Here is a 16,408-nt window from a genome sequence, read left to right as displayed (position 1 = left end):
CATATCACCTTTAAAAATCAACCAGGGCCTGTTCAGTAATTATGATCCATGGTGCAATTTTCTTATTTGTCTACCAGTGTGGTTTTCTAACATGCTTTCTTCAGTTGACTAATCAAAGCAACTATAAAAAAACGATTTTGAGTAAACAATTTTATGGCACGTACCAAAGGTTTCATTTATTTGTTCATTGGTTCAGTTCATTCAACAAGTAATATACTCTACATAAGGCACAATAAGTTTTTAAATGTGTGCAAGATATGAGCCTTAGCTTCAGGAGACTTATGATATAGGAAACCTACATATGAAAAACAACCACGCAAAGTATTGTAAAATAAGTGAGCATCAAAATAACTTTGCTGTGTTAAGAGTCCCACAAAGCTATAGTAGGAGTCAAATAATAAAAATGAATGAAATGCTTCAGGAAACATATATACTTTAAAATGGCAGCTGCGATCCAATCTAAGCTAATTGTTATTATGCAAGTGTAGGGGTTGAGAACAAGTCACCCTAAGACATGCGTGCCTCAATGGTATGCAGATTATTTTGATCTAAAAGCAACAGAGACGCTGCAGGTTCAAGAAGAACTTCTGCCCCTACTCTCCTTAACTATCTAGAAGAATTTAAATTAGGGGTCTGGTCCATAACAAGAGTAATCACTAGAAATGACTTTTACCTACCTTTATGGCAGGGCAAACTAATGAACATGTATTCTCCATGAAATTATCTTCTCAAGTTCCAGGGTGTCTTAACTCATCCCTAGCTCAGAATGTTAGCTATACCTCACTTTCCCTTTCTGTCTTTGAACCCCTTATGTATGCAGGGTCTCTCTCTCATGTATGCAAGGTTCCCATACATATGTATTCTATCTCATGTTTGTATGACTATTAGATTTGCCAAAAGATCTTGAGGGTAGAGAAAGATTTCTTATCCCCCATAGTTAGCTCATGCCAGAAAAGATAAGAGTACTTTCCAAGTCAAACTCCCAGGTCTCTACCTGCAAAGTCTGCTGGAAGCCGAGTGGTGAGAGTCCTTTTTCTTTTTCCCTCCTAAATTAGGATTAGCAAAAAAAAACAAAACAAAAAAAACACATTTGTGACACGAGTTTCTTGGGTTTAGTGATCCTTGGTTATTTGGTATAAGTACTCATGGGTTTTGTTAATTCTGTTTTTTCTTTGCTCTGTTTGGTGTCTCTCCCTTTGTATTGTTGTATGTCCCGAGAGTTTGGCCTTTATGACCAGCAAGAACATTTTCTCTCATCTCCACCATTTGGAAAGTGCAATTACCAGGGTGCATCTGGTGGCCAATCAAAAAGACTGGGATTTCAAGCCCTGGTTAAGCCATAAAAGTCTTACTGGTCCTCTTTGTCCAGTCACGCAACTCTCAGAGGAGTTTGTCATAAGGGGCCTTAGGTCATAATGGGCCTTTGTTGTCTCAACTTTCATTGCTTGATAATATTGGAAAAATCCCATTCCAGTAGCACCTGCCTGGTGCCACATATTAGTGGGTTTGTGGCTGGAAGTGTCTCACAATTTTGTGGGAAACCGGAGCTACACCACCCTTACTGCCTGTGCAACAAAGGTTTTTGCTTTCTGTATTTTCTTGCTTGCTTGGTTAAGCCATAAAAGGCTTATTAGTTTGAGTCACTATTAAGATCCTCCTCCTCAAAGCCAGATGATGAACACCCACCCACTTTTTTTTTTTTTTTTTTTTTGGTGGAGGGCAGGGAGAGAAGAGAGAAGGAGGGGAAAGAGATGGGGTCGGGAGAGAAAAGGAAGGAAGGAAGAAGGAAGGAAAGAAGGAAGGAGGGAGGGAGGGAGCGAGGGAAAGAAAAAATATTTAGTGAGCTCTCATATTGTTATAGTGACTAATCATTAAGATTCCCATGGAGGACCTTAATTAGAACGAAAATCAACATCTACTAAGACCCCTTCCTATTTACCTTGAGATATTTAAAGATATTATAAAAGTTAGGACATTGGAAATACAATTGTCCTATATTTAAGAAAAAAAGAAGAAAAAGAATAGCAAAATCTTACTAAAAGACAACCTAAAACTTTTATGTCCTAAGAATGCAGCTTGGTAATTGTTAGGTTGAAAGCTCTGAACTATGGCCAGACAGAAATGTGGGCTAAAACTCTGCTTCCGGCTAGAGTTCTATCAAACTGCTGCTGGCCCTCAAGGAAATTATAACCTAAAATTACAAGGCAATTATGAGGAATGTTCCAATTAGATTAGATCATTTAAAAGCACTTAAAAAGCAAGGGTTTCCAAATCAAACCAGATGATGAGATACCTATATTTACATATTGATAAGGATGAAACAAAGAGAAAACAGAAAGGAGAGTCATAAGACTAGTCCCAGCAGAGTGGAAGTCTTTAGATGGTTACTTAAAAAAAAAAAAAAAAAAGAAGAAGAAAAATGAAACAGACATCGATGGGGTTAAAACAAAGGTTACAATACAGAACAACCAATGGCTGAGTGGGCCAAATTGACCCACTATTGGTCCTATAACATTATAGAGCTCCAAAGTCTGCTTTATTTACCCTTGTGCTGAGAAATTTAAAAGACTGGAAGGAAGAGATGATAATGAGAGACCTGACCAGCAGTAGCTTGGGGCAAGAGTCATTGTTTAAATCAACAGGCCAAGCATGTTCCTTCGGCTTGACCCAAAGCCTTTTTACTCAAGTAAAAAGTGTGTAAAATGGTCAGGGGATAGAAAAGAGAATCTAGGACTCCTCGATATGAGAATTCATAAACTGTGGTACCACTGGTGAAGCCCTGAATCAGGCTACAATTAGATTAAAAGAACACAGAAATGTAAGGATTGATAAAATTATGAAAATTGGAATGCTTAAACAGGGTTTCTGTTTTAAAAATATGTCAACTTTTCTCATGAATGTCTTACGGGAATGGACATATTACAGCAGCAATTAAAAAATGAACGCAAGGAGTTCTGTGTCTATCTGTACATTCATATGTGTTGTGTGGTGTTTTCTACCTCTGGATGGTATTGTTAATTTATAATAGAACTCTCTCAAATTGGCTTAAACAAACAAGTGCTTATATGAGAATTATCAAAAATATAGCAGAAACTAACCCAAAGGCTTTTCAGAATCATGTGATATTCGAAAATATTTGATAGTAAAGCTGGTTTGAGTTTAATTTTGTTAAATAGGCATATTTTTAGAGTCCTCAGCATTAACTATAATACTTTTATTCTACCTGGGTTTATTAGCCAAATAAATTCATGTTATCTATGTTGCAAAATTTGTCAGCAAGAAAAATAACTCAGTATAATGAAATTCCATAAGTAATCTAAATATAATTAAGAGCAAGTAAATTAAATAAATGTAAGTAGGATAAAACATATCTTTATAGGTAAACTCTTTAGAAATAATTATATGGTATGTGTATTTAAAATCTGGTTTCCTAAATCTCTTTGGTAACTTGAAACTTTAAAGTTTTGCTAGCTATATTAAATGGTAGATAGCCACTGAATGTCTAGATCATTTCCAAATAAGATAAAATAATGAAACATTAATTATTGAGCACAAGTTTATTCACTTTCTGCTTATTATAAAGGAATTAAAGATATTTGGGTCTATTAGTAAACATGTCTTGTGCCACACTGAAAAAATTGTATTGTGAGAAATATATATTTTTAGATATTATGAAATGTGTTCATAAACTTGTCAATCTAAAATATACTGGTATAACAGATAGTTCACAATCGCTTCTTAGTTTTCACTAGAAATTAAGAGTTTTAAAGGTTTAGAATTCTGATATATATATATAATTTGAGCTACAAGAATTAATAATAATAGGGAAACCACTGTGTTTTTGAAATCATTTATTGTCACTTTGGTTAAATGGATAATTAGTATTATTTCATAATGACTTATGATCCTATTAGTTGAATGTCCAAACCTTTTGATATATTTTGACAAACTTCCCAAAATTCAAATTATAAACAGACTCTTGACCTAGAAATAACTTTGGGGTATTTCAGTAAGGCCCCTGAAACACTGCAAAAGATTTGTTTTCTCTCCTTACAAAAGAGAAAATTTAAACTAGTTAGACTCATGTAGTATGTTAAATTACATGGAAATGATTGAAAAATAAGTGATAATAAACTTCTAGGGTATGTTGTATGGGTAAACAATGGCTGTAAATCAAATGCATAGTCAAAGCTATGGGAAACCCAAAATAGCCATTTGGTTCTTCTCAGTTCCCTAGCAAATCCTAGTTTTTAATAGTGTTTGCATTCCTTCATCCACTGTAGTACATTTAAGCTGGAATTCATCCAATCTCTATTTAGATGGGTTATTAATGTGTTCTTATTGTATGATGTATGTTTTCTGGGTAGGTCGAAGCCTTTCCCTGTTACAAGGCTGATGACCTTACAGTGGCAAAGAAACTGTTAGAAAATGTGCTTCCCAAGTAGGGTATAACTTCCACAATCTCTAGTGAGCTAGGCACCCATTTCACCGTGCAAATAGTACAAGCCTTGCAAACTTCTCAGTATCATCACTATCCCTGTCACCCTCAATCATCAGACAAGATCAGGAGAACAAATAGAAAATCTGGATTAAAGCAGAAAAAATTTTAATTGCCAAGATTGAAAGAACTGATGAGAATGATCAAAATTTTTGTGACTTTTTGCTTGAAACACTGCTGATTCTTTATTTTTTTTCCAGATATAAGGATTTTTTCTTAAAGTAGCTATGATTTAGAATAATTTTATTAACTATATTTATTAAGCAAAACTAAAACATTTATCTTTCTCTCCCTACCTGAGTCTTCCAGAATTTGGAACTTTTAGTAAGTATTCTTATTTCCATGGAAATATTATTATTTGTAAGTTCAATAAGAATCTGGTCTCCTTGTAACAAGACACCATTGGAGACTGGTTATTTATCAAGGCTTTGACTGAAATGTCTTATTTGAAAGAGACATACATTGACTCAGATATGACCAGACAGCTTTAAGGGATTAAGGTTGACTCATGGAAGTCAATAAGACCGTTGGAAGTATCATCTGGTACCTTGCTTATAGGTTCTCCAGAAGTCTTACCAGGTTAGCAAAGGTCACTTCCTGGCAGGAACCTCAAGATCTTTTTTTTAGCGGGGGTTGGGGGGGGGATTTAAGAAGAGAGGAACTCTTCCACATCTGTAGATATTACAGTCAACCACTGATGACAAATCTTTACCTTGGTTTTTCTGGCCTCAAGAAGCCTTTTTAAGTTTAATGTAAAGAGTCCTTATGAAAAATTCCAACAAAGCAGACTTAAGAGTCTGTATGGTTAATTAGTATTCTTTCTGGACTTATACAAATAAACAGGATAAGTTTATTGAATCTAGACTTATTTTGTAAATAAATCAAGCTTTAATTTGGTTATCTTTGGAAAAATGAAGGTTATTTTAGAGAGAAAAATTGAGTTTCAATAGACCTGTAATACATTTTTGTGATACTAGATTCTAGAGCTGTTCATTGTTGAGTGTTTTTGTTTTCTACTTGTAAACCAGACTTGATCTTGAATTCTTCTAGTTTCCTCCAATATCTGCCTATGATTCTCCAAACTAATGTTTCCAATTTTTCTCCCATCTTAGACTTACAATCATGAGAACTAAAACTTCCCTTTTCCCAAAGCTATACAGGGTAGAGTTGGACAACTTGATATAAATTTAGAGAAATCATCACTACAGCTCATATATGGACTATCTTAGTGCCTACTGCAGGAAGATCACCAGAGACATTCAAACTGCAAACCAGGAGAATCTATCAAACTGTGATTACCTTCAGTCCATCTAAGATGCTTCAAGACAGACGTCTAGAAATCATCTTGACTGTCTGCCTTCAGAACTCAGAAACTGGCATTATAGTCTGCTCTAATGATTAACTTTTGTTTTTCCTTTATGTCTCCATAGCTATACCTCTTATTAAATATTTGATTGCTTGCACTGCAGGTTTAATTTAGGAGCCAGCATCACTGCCTCCTGAAATGAGACATAGCTATTTGACTGAAAAGAACATTTCAGAGATACAGAACAACGTATCAACTCAACTTCTGGAATTTTCCAGAAAATGCACAATAAAACTCTCAGAGAAGTTTCAGAGGAGGGTTCTGCTGATACCACCCCAAGATATGTCTCAGTGGTATGCAAATTACTTTGAGCCAAAGGCAACACAGACCCTGGGGATTCAAGAAAACCTTTTGCTCCCCTTTAATTATCTAGAGGAATTTGAAGTAGGTACCTGGCCCATAGTAAGAGATTATCAGAGGAGATAACCTATCTATATGGCAGGCAAACTACTCATTACTGAACATGTCTTCTCCCCGAGATTACCTTTGAAGCCTCAAGGTGACCTACTATAGCCTTAGTTCAGAATATCATATAACCCTCATTTTCCCTTTCTGTCTTTGACCTTTACGTGCATGTGGGGTCTCTGACAAATGGCAATAAGCATATGAAATGATGTCCAGCACCATATGTCATTAGAAAATTGAAAATTAAAAAAATGAGATACCACTACATACCTACTAAATAGCCAAAGTCAAAACACTGAGAACACCAAATGCCAGTGACTATGTGAAGCAGCAAGATCCTACATTTATTGCTGATGGAGATAAAAAATGCTGCAGCCACTGTGGAAGACAGTCTGGCAGTTTCTTATAAAGCTAAACATCTCCTTATCATAAAATCCTTCAATCGTGTTCATTAGTATTTACCCAAATGAATCTGCACACAGATGTTTATATCAACTTTATTCATAAATGCCAATACTTGGAAGCAACCAGTAGGTGAATGGGTAAATAAACTGTAGTACATCCAGACAATGGAATATTATTCAGTGCTAAAAAGAAATGAATTATACAACCATGAAAAGATATGGAGGAAACTTAAATGTATATTATTAAGTGAAAGTAGCCAGTCTGAAAAGACTATATATTCTTTGACATTCTGAAAAAGGAAAAATATGGAGACAGTAAAACAATTAATGGATGACAGGGGTTTGCCAGGAAAGCAGGATGACTAGGCAGTACACAAAGGAGTTTTAAAGCAGTGAAAATACTCTGTATGATACAATAGTGGTGGATATGTGTCATTACATGTTTGTCAAAACCCATAGTACAATACCAAGAGTGAATCCTAATGTAAACTATGAACTTCATGTGACAATGATGTGTCAGTGTAAGTTCATTAATTGTAATAAGGGTTACCACATTCTAGTGGGTTGATGATAGGGAAGACTGTGCATGTGTGGTAATGGAGGTATATGGGAACTCTCTGTACTCTCTGCTCAATTTTGCTATGAACTTAAAACTGCTCTAAAAAATAAAGTGTACACATGCACACACATACACACATGCACACACGACTTTTTGGCAAAAAAGGGAGTGGCACATACTTTAGAACATTGAACCTGCAGTATTGTTGAAGGAGAACTAAAAATAAATGAAGCTGGTAAAGAGACAGGTAGAAAGCTATTCTAATTGTTCAGACGAGGAGTCGTAAAATTTCAAAGTAGGATGGTCTCAGTAGATTACAATAGCCTACACATAGGAAGTAGAAAAAACAATAAGATTTGCCAATTGATTGCATGCTGACCTACTTGAGGCAAGCTCCCACTGAATATTCATGGAATTTGAAGAAAACTGGGTCCAGTTCTGTAATTCTCAGTTGGTAGAAAGTCACTTGGAGCTAACCTTTGTCTATCTTTTCTTCCTCATATCCTGTAACTTCTTGTTTATATTTTTACTCAAGCATACTGAATTATTTAGCATACTCAACAATACCACATACTTTCATGCCTCTATACCATGTACAATCTATTCTCCAAGACTGAACTATCTTTCCCAACAGAGTAGGGTTAAAATATCAGATTTTTCACTTATTGGCTGTGTGACTTTAGACAAGTTAATTCTCTTTTTGAATGTCACTTTCTTCACCCATAAAATCCTGTATATGCTTTACAGGATTGTCGAGGTTATTGAGGAAATATACCAAGCAGAGCACCAGGAATATATTCAATGTACAATAATTTTTTTCTTCTTAATTTCCAGAGACCCCTTACACACACACACACACACACACACACACACACACCCCCACTGGGGGCTGGCGCGCTGGCACCCTCATTTATTCTCTACCCAGCTCCTTTTTGGAACCTTACTGTTATGTGAGAGATACCTACCATCATTCTTATGTTCAGAAAGTTACAAGCAGGCTGAAGGGAGACTAGCCACCATCATGAGCACAGTGACTTTACAGGACCCTTCCCTTACTAATGGGAAAGCCAAAAGGAAATTTTGTAGCCTCATTCTATCATCATGAAGTTCATTTTCCTAGACACTTGGGCAAGAATTTTTGCATGTGTATCACTGCAGTAGTTTTGACAGTAAAATAACATTGCTTTGGCTAATCTATTCTGAGCACCTCTGTGTGTCATTTTTTTTTTTTTAATGGACATGTCTGGTCAGTTTACAAATAGACTTAAGTGTGTAGACTTAAAAAAAAAGCTCAAAGTTCTTGTGAAAATGAAATGGCTGAACACCTATTACTAACTACATATTTTACATTACTGTGCTTTCATGAAGTCATTTTATTAGACTGAACAAGTAGCAACCTTTCTCGGTCAGGACAGAATAAGATATATTAAGGAATCTTTCTTTCTTAAGATATCCTAAGCAAAATTGCACTCAGGATGCAGGAAGTTACAAAAATACTTTCGGGGGATTTCCTGAAGTTGGTTACTGAGAATCAATTCTAATTTAAAAAGCAGTAGCATTTGGCATGGGAGGACAGGAGCAACAGGATATAATGCTGTACGCAAAAGAACATGTACATTCAATAGCACTAAATATGGATGATAGAACAAAGACCATTGTTCCACCTTCCTAATTCTATCTGCTCACACTCAAAAGGCAACTTGAACTGCTTTACATATGATACCTGTAGGCATCAAAGACAACAAAACAAGGTTGGAAAATATAAGATTACTCAAAATTTAATTGCTCCAATATTTTGGTCATATTCCCAAACATGCACATTTAATCATCAGCTTTTAAAAATATTTAATCACTTTTTTTTCTGTGCTATTTCATTTATTGCTATTTAACTTTTCAATAAATCATGTTTCAAAAAAACTATAAGCACCATGCATCATTTTTAATCCATCAATGTAAGAATGAATGTTCAGAAATTATGTACAAATGATCAGATTATTTTGATAAAATATTAATGAATTGCTTAAGAAACATTAACTTTTCCCTTCTATGTTTATTCTGCTAAATTAAAATGAGATAATTCAAATTGCTTTTTGTGGAGTTGAGTGGGGGTGAGGCAACTCTGGTTCTGTGGTAACCTTCCAGTAGATGCTCTAATTATGAGGCTGAACTTTGATTTGATGTAAGCACATCTGCAGGTCCAAGTGCAGAGACAAAGTCTGTGCAGCCCTAGAACTTTAGAATCACAGTAGCTGATCTGACCTCTCAGACTCCTCATTAAGGAAATAAAATTAGACTCTCACCTCTCAAGGAGTGCCCAACTAGACATCTTGGTACCTCCAAGGTTAAGACTGAGAATTGGAGATTTTCCCTATAACACCCATTAGAGCACTTCATTTCACATCTGTTTTCCCATCTGAATAAGCCATTCCTACCAGGTGATTGACTCAATAGTGACCTCATGTTGAAGGTGAGCCCCCAACATATTCATGTAGAGGCATTAATTTATGAGTCAGGCAAGTCATAATTACAGCCTACACTAGCACACCTGTGGTTTCACTCATTCAGGTGATGCAGCACCTGGAAGTAATGGACATTTTAGCAATACTCCGTAGAACATTTATATATGATAAAAATAAATACATTGTTTTATTCTAAATGAGCTGTGTGAGGGCACAAAAATAACTTTCACCTTCTAAATTCTTCTAGTTGAGCTAATAAATTAACGAGATATTAACAGAAGAAAATATCCAAAACTCATTATAGATGTACATGTGGGGCTACCATAAGAATATGAGACCTGAAGACATTGGACAGTTGAGGTTTATATGACATTTTGGACAAAGCTGAAGAGAGATGGGTCTGGGATTTCATAGAGAAAGTACATAATTTACAGATAAACGAGAAAGAGTAAACATGGTAAACAAACCCTGGCTGGGCCACCTGGAAATAGTACACAGAAGAAAGTTCAACAAAGAGGCTTTGCTAGATTTCTCTGTCTGCCGCATTTAGTTTATATTATGTTCCTTTCCTTGAATAGGTTTTTCTACCTGAATTATTTTAGGCATGTAGAAGAAGTCAAAGGTTCCTTTTGAGTTTTTTGCTTCTTAATAACCAGCTAAAATCAATAACCCCAAAAGGCATATTTTGGGATGGCAAACTTGGTCCACCTCAGTTGCAACTTCACTCTGGATGTGTGGTGGCAGACATTAAAAGTTTCAGAAAACTTACAGGAGAAAAAGTCAAAGTTAAGAAAAATCTATACATAAATTTACTGTAATATTTCCCTGAGTATGAGAAAAGATTCCTGTTGCAGAATTTTACTTCATCACAAAAGATAACTATTGTATCTGAACACTGTTTGCAAATGACAGTAACCCAATAGACATAGAATAACACAAGTAGTAATGTGGGCAGAAACTGTGACATCTATAAGCTTAACTGAGAAATTACAGAAGGGAGAGTTGGTTGTCTTTTGCCCAATAGGATACTCACTTTAGGCATATGAATTATCTTATAAAACAGTTGTTTTTCAGCTTCAAAGTTAGGCCAGAAACCCCCTAATAGAGCCTGTCTCTTTTGTTTAACATTAGTAAAATAAGTCTCTTTCACTCTTCTTGGAGCCATTATACAATGGTACCAAAACAGAAAATGTGTTGTAATTTAGGGTAATGGAAACTTTTAAGTCTAAAAACACAAAGCCTCTTCCTTTGAGTTCATTTTAAGCCATAGTGCTTGACTGCATTTTGAAGGAAACTTGTGACCAGAGTGAATCAGTTTGATGATTCTGATAATGTATTTCTAGAACTGGTGGTATTTTTGTTGTTGTTGTTGTTATTGTCATTGTCATTGTTATTATTATTAGTCTGAAGTACATTAGTCTCCATTAATGAGTTCATTTTTAAATTAATCTAGGTTCTCCCTCACAGATCCTTTAGGAACCATAACCATGTGATAAACACGGTTAAGCAGCAACATCTGCTGCTCATTTTTAGATCTCCTTAATGGGGCCTTTTCTAGCTCTTAACAATATAATAAGATCATTTTATATGTAGCCTCAGTCTTCAATAAGACTCATTAAAAAGAATGTTTTAAAGTATTCTTAAACTATTTATTTCATTGTAAAAATACTGTAGCTGAGCCTTCTGTTTAGGTATGGGCTGAATGAGGAATATCATGAACCAAATTTGGGATAATATTATCATCTTGTCAGGTAAAATGGCTTTGTGGTTCCATCTTCTCACAAAAATCTGTGAAGAGGAGAGCCACTTTACTCAGGACTTCTTTAGTTATTGCTACCACAGGGAGAATTTCCTCAACCATGCCCCACTTATTGGAAAGCTGTGCTTCTCCCAGGTCACTGCCCTGTCTCTGACCACCCTGGCCTCACACATGTTTGATGAAGAAAGTCTGTGTGCCACATGATGATTACTGCTGGGCTTGCAATGTTTCCTTGAAGTGTGGTCCATGAACACCTGCATCAGAATCATGTGGGGGAGCTTACTAAAAATATTAAGTACTGAATTCAACCCAAGATCTCCTCAATCACAATTTCTGAGGGTGGAGCCTAGAAATCTAATTTTTGCAAGGTTCCAAAGTGAATCTTAACAATAGAATAAGATCATTTTATATGTAGCCTCAGTCTTCAATAAGACTCCTTAAAAAGAAGTCTTTTTTTTTTTTTCATTTGAGAACAACAGAGGAAATAATAGGATGATGATAATATAGCCCAGAGATATACCAGTTATCTGAATGTTGTGTCTAAGTTAGGAGATTAACTTGGTCAGAAAACAAATCTAAGTGGAGAGAATTTATATTTCTTTCTGTGAATTCAGAAACTCTCTAACTCATGAATCCATATCTTCATAGTAGATTTAAATCTAGCATATTGAATACTGGTCCATCTGAGTTATAGGATTCTTGCATTCCTATTTAAAACTGACTTTGATTTGACTGCCACAGAAATCTATGAAAGAATTTATGGTCCAACTATATTACTAAATCAGTTGTACAACAGGATTATCCAATAGGAACACCTAGGAAACAATCTTTGTTACAAGTCAAACTTTAAGTTTGTTGCCACTGGCATCAAGGAACTAGTTTTATGCTGCTTTAGGAGCCTATGAGGGAAATGTGAGTAGAAAGGATGCTTTAGTGGTGGTACATGATTCAGTGCATGTTTTATAGCTCTCAGTACAATTACTTGATTATTTGTAGTGAGTTACACTACATTTGCTTAGCAACCATTTTTCTTGTGTGGTCATTTTCATTTTACCGTGAAGTTAGTTAAATATTTCTTTAACAATCAGTAAAAAGTAAACACTGATACATTGTCTGGATAAATTAGAGAGGACAGGAGGAAATGAGAAAGAGAAGGAATGGACTGGACCACTCATTTGACACTTGACTAAGGAATCTGGTCTCTGACCCCATTTTTGAAGGGGCAGTATGTGAAAAAGAAGCTGAGGAAGATGAAGGGAGCACTGGACTACGAGATAAGATACCAGTTTGTTAATTCTACTTTCCTACTATTTGTGTGATTGTATAAATATTTTAAATGTCTAATCAACCATTTCCTTTTCTATAATATAAAGGAAATAAACCAAAGTCTCTCAAGGATTTCTTTCATTTCTAACATTCTAGTACTAAATATAGAAAATTTTACCCAACTTAGTAAACAAGTATAATATATCATAAGAATTAATTTTAATTTATCTAAAATAAGATGAAGCAGTGGTTTAGAATTTTTTATGGATAGGAAGCCCTTTTATTAAAGAAAACACTATAAATATGATGTGATAGTATTTTTATTTTGGCGATAGATTAATTTAAAACAATATTAAATTCTACTAGAAATTCAGGAATACACTTAAATTTTTATTTTATTAATCTTAGCAGTATCTACATACTCTGGAAAAATAGCAACTATGGACATAAAATAGAACTGATTCAACGTAAGTGCAATTTTCAGTTTATAAACAGCTTCTTGGATCTCTTACAACTACTTCAAAAATAACTCAAAAAATATTTGGGAAACTACTGAAACAGAGTATAAAAAGATTGACTTGAGCATCCCTAAATAGAAGCCAGATATTACTCAGCTAAAGAAGATATCAAAAGTTGGGGACTACTTAAACATAATGACCAGCAAAGTCTCTCTGAGGAGGCAATATCTTATGCTGAAACTTAAAGAACAGAAAGAACTAGGTACATAACACTGGGGAAGAGCTTTCTAAATTAGGATACGGACTGTGAAAGGCCTGACATGTAGAGCATACTGAGCTTGCTATGGTACAAGTGGGACAGCATGACTTTAGAGAGACTAGATGAGAGTTATAACGCAGATTCTCATAGTTTATCATCGAGTGTGGATTAAGACTAAGTTCAAGGAGAAAACAAGATTTTCAGCAAGGTAGTGACACAATGCAGCTATATTTTGAGAAAAATCACTTCTGCTGCTGTATGGGTAATGGATAGGAATGGGGAAAGAGAGAAAAAGAAAAGACAAGTAAAGTGACTAATTCAGTAGTCCGAGTAAAAGATGATAATGTTCGAGAAGAGGCCAAGACAGTAAAGACAGAAATAAAAGAACATGAGAACATTTGGAGTTAACAAGACTTGATGATAGGCTGAACACTTGGGATAAGGGAACTTGGACAACCAGAAATTACCCCTAGTTTTCTGGTTTATATTACTGGGTGGTTAATAATTTTCCTGAGACGTGGAAGATTGTGAATGAAGAATTAAGTGGAATAGGGAAAAATACATGAACTATTGACAATTTTCTAATAAAATTGTTGATGTAACTTATTACTTGAGAAATAAGAGGATACGTAGGAAACACTAGATGTCAAAGGAGAATCTGACTGCAAATAAATATATTTTTTTCATGTTAAAAGCATTCTGATAGATCTGTAAGATTTCTATTAACTTGACACGTCAGTCTTTTAGTGAAAACCCTCTCCCCACAGTTTGTTAGCAGAACCTTCGACCTTAACTGTCCATACCGGCTTGATTCTTGTCCTTTCACTTATAGCCTAATTTCCAGTTGGGACTTAGGTTTTGGTTACTGCCAGCCCTGAGACAGTGTGGTGGAATGGGGAGTGGCAAGAGGTTGCTTATTAACTAGTCATGACAATATCCACCCACTCTGTGACTTCATTTCTGCTGTAATGAAAGAAAGAATAAGTGGGTGGATATTGCTCTATGGTTGTCTGCCAAAAAAATGCAATACTAAATTAATATTCTAAATCAGGCTTATGCTGGAAAAATGCAAGAAGTAAACATTTTCCACATTTTTATTATGAAAAATTTCAATATACACCAAAATTGAAAAAAAAATTTACAGTGAACCCACCACCTAGATTTTACCAGTAAAATTTTTGCCAAGGTGCTTTACAATGTTTCTTTCCACTTATCTATCCTTCTATTCATCCATTAATTCAACTTAATTTTTTATGCATTTCAAAGTAAATTGTGAACAGTACACTTCCCACCACATATGCTTCAGCACACAAATCATTAAAGTTAATATTTAATTTTTACTTTTGATGAAAAAAATTATATGTGTAATACACAATTCTTAAGTGTAAATTCGCTGAATTTTCACAAATATATATATCTGTGTAACCCAAACCCCTGTCAAAATACAGACCATTACCATCATTCCAGAAAGATTTCTCAAACTTCTTCCTATTCAACCTTTATTTCCACCTCGCCAAAAGCAACCACTATTCTGATTATCCATTCTAGAACTTAATAAAAATGAATTCATATAAAATATACTTTTTTGTGAAATTTTAAAAAATGACGTTTTTGAAATTCATCCATGTTTTTGTGTAAATAAGTATTTAATTTCTTTTTATTAATGAACAGTATTTCAAGGTATGACTATACCATGGTTTGTTTATCCACTCTCCTATTGATGGATACCTGAAATATTCTAGTTTTTGCTATTATACATTAAAAAAATTCACTGCTATGAATTTTCTTAAAGAATTCTTTTTGTAGACATATTTTTATTCTCTTGGGTAAATACCTAAGATTAAAACTGCAGAGTCATAATGTAGGTGCATATTTAGATTTATAAGTAACTTCCAGAACTTTTTCCATTAGTTGTACCATTCTATATTCCAATCAGTAAGAGTTCCAGTTGAATGATATTTTGTTATGGTTTTAGTTTGACTTTCACCTGATGACTCATGATGTTGATCATTTTTTGTTGTGTTTATTACTATTTTTATAATTTCTTTTTATGAAATATCTGTTCAAACATTTTTTTCCTGTTTTTAATTGGGTTGTCTGTTTTTATTATTGAGTTATAAGTGTTCTTTATACATCTTTGATATCAGTCCCTTGTCAGATATATGTCTTGCAAATATTTTTCCCAGCCTATGACTATTTATTTTCTTAATGATGTCTGTTAATAATCGGAAGTTTTACATTTCAATGATGTGTAATTTATCATTTTTTTCTGTTATGTTTATTGCTTTCTATGACTAAAGTAACCTTTGTTTACCACTCAACCAAAAAAAGTCCTCCATGTTTTCCTCCAAAAGCTCAATAGGTATAGAGTAAGATCATAGGTATATGATTCAATTTTTTATTTATTTATTTTGGGGTATAGTATAAGGCAAAGAACTAGATTCTTTAAAAAATATATATATATGGATATACAGTTATTTTGTACCATTTGCTGAAAAGACTTTTCTTTCCCCAAGCAAGCAAATTACCTTTCCCATTAGTCACTGCTTTCCTTAAATTGTACTTCTTTAAAATGCCTTTTTTTTTTTGCAAATTTTATGTGCTTTTTTTTTTTAATGTAAAACAAGTACTTTTTATGTTGTGTCAATAGTATAAAACATACCTCATCCTCCCCAGCAAAAGCCAGTCATAATAGACCAGTTGAGACTGGCTCATATTGTCATTTTCCTCTTATGGACGAAGACTTTTATTACACAGAATAGGACAACAACTCTATACATTCTGATGATTCAGAGAACCAGGAAAATAATGAGTTAGCTTTGATTCAATCTGAATTTCCTTTAGTGCAGCTTAATAGCTGTGGTTTGTGGTTTACCTCCTACCATTCCCTGACAGACACTCAGCCCTCAAGAATTCTGAAATACTTATTCCCAGAAAAGTCCAGTCTTTTCTCACTTTCAAGGATCTGCATGTGC

Source organism: Pteropus medius, unplaced genomic scaffold (genome assembly GCF_902729225.1).
Source record: "Pteropus medius unplaced genomic scaffold, Ma_sr-lr_union100, whole genome shotgun sequence".
In the NCBI taxonomy this organism is placed as follows: domain Eukaryota; kingdom Metazoa; phylum Chordata; class Mammalia; order Chiroptera; family Pteropodidae; genus Pteropus; species Pteropus medius.
Note: the sequence above shows the minus strand (reverse complement) of the source record.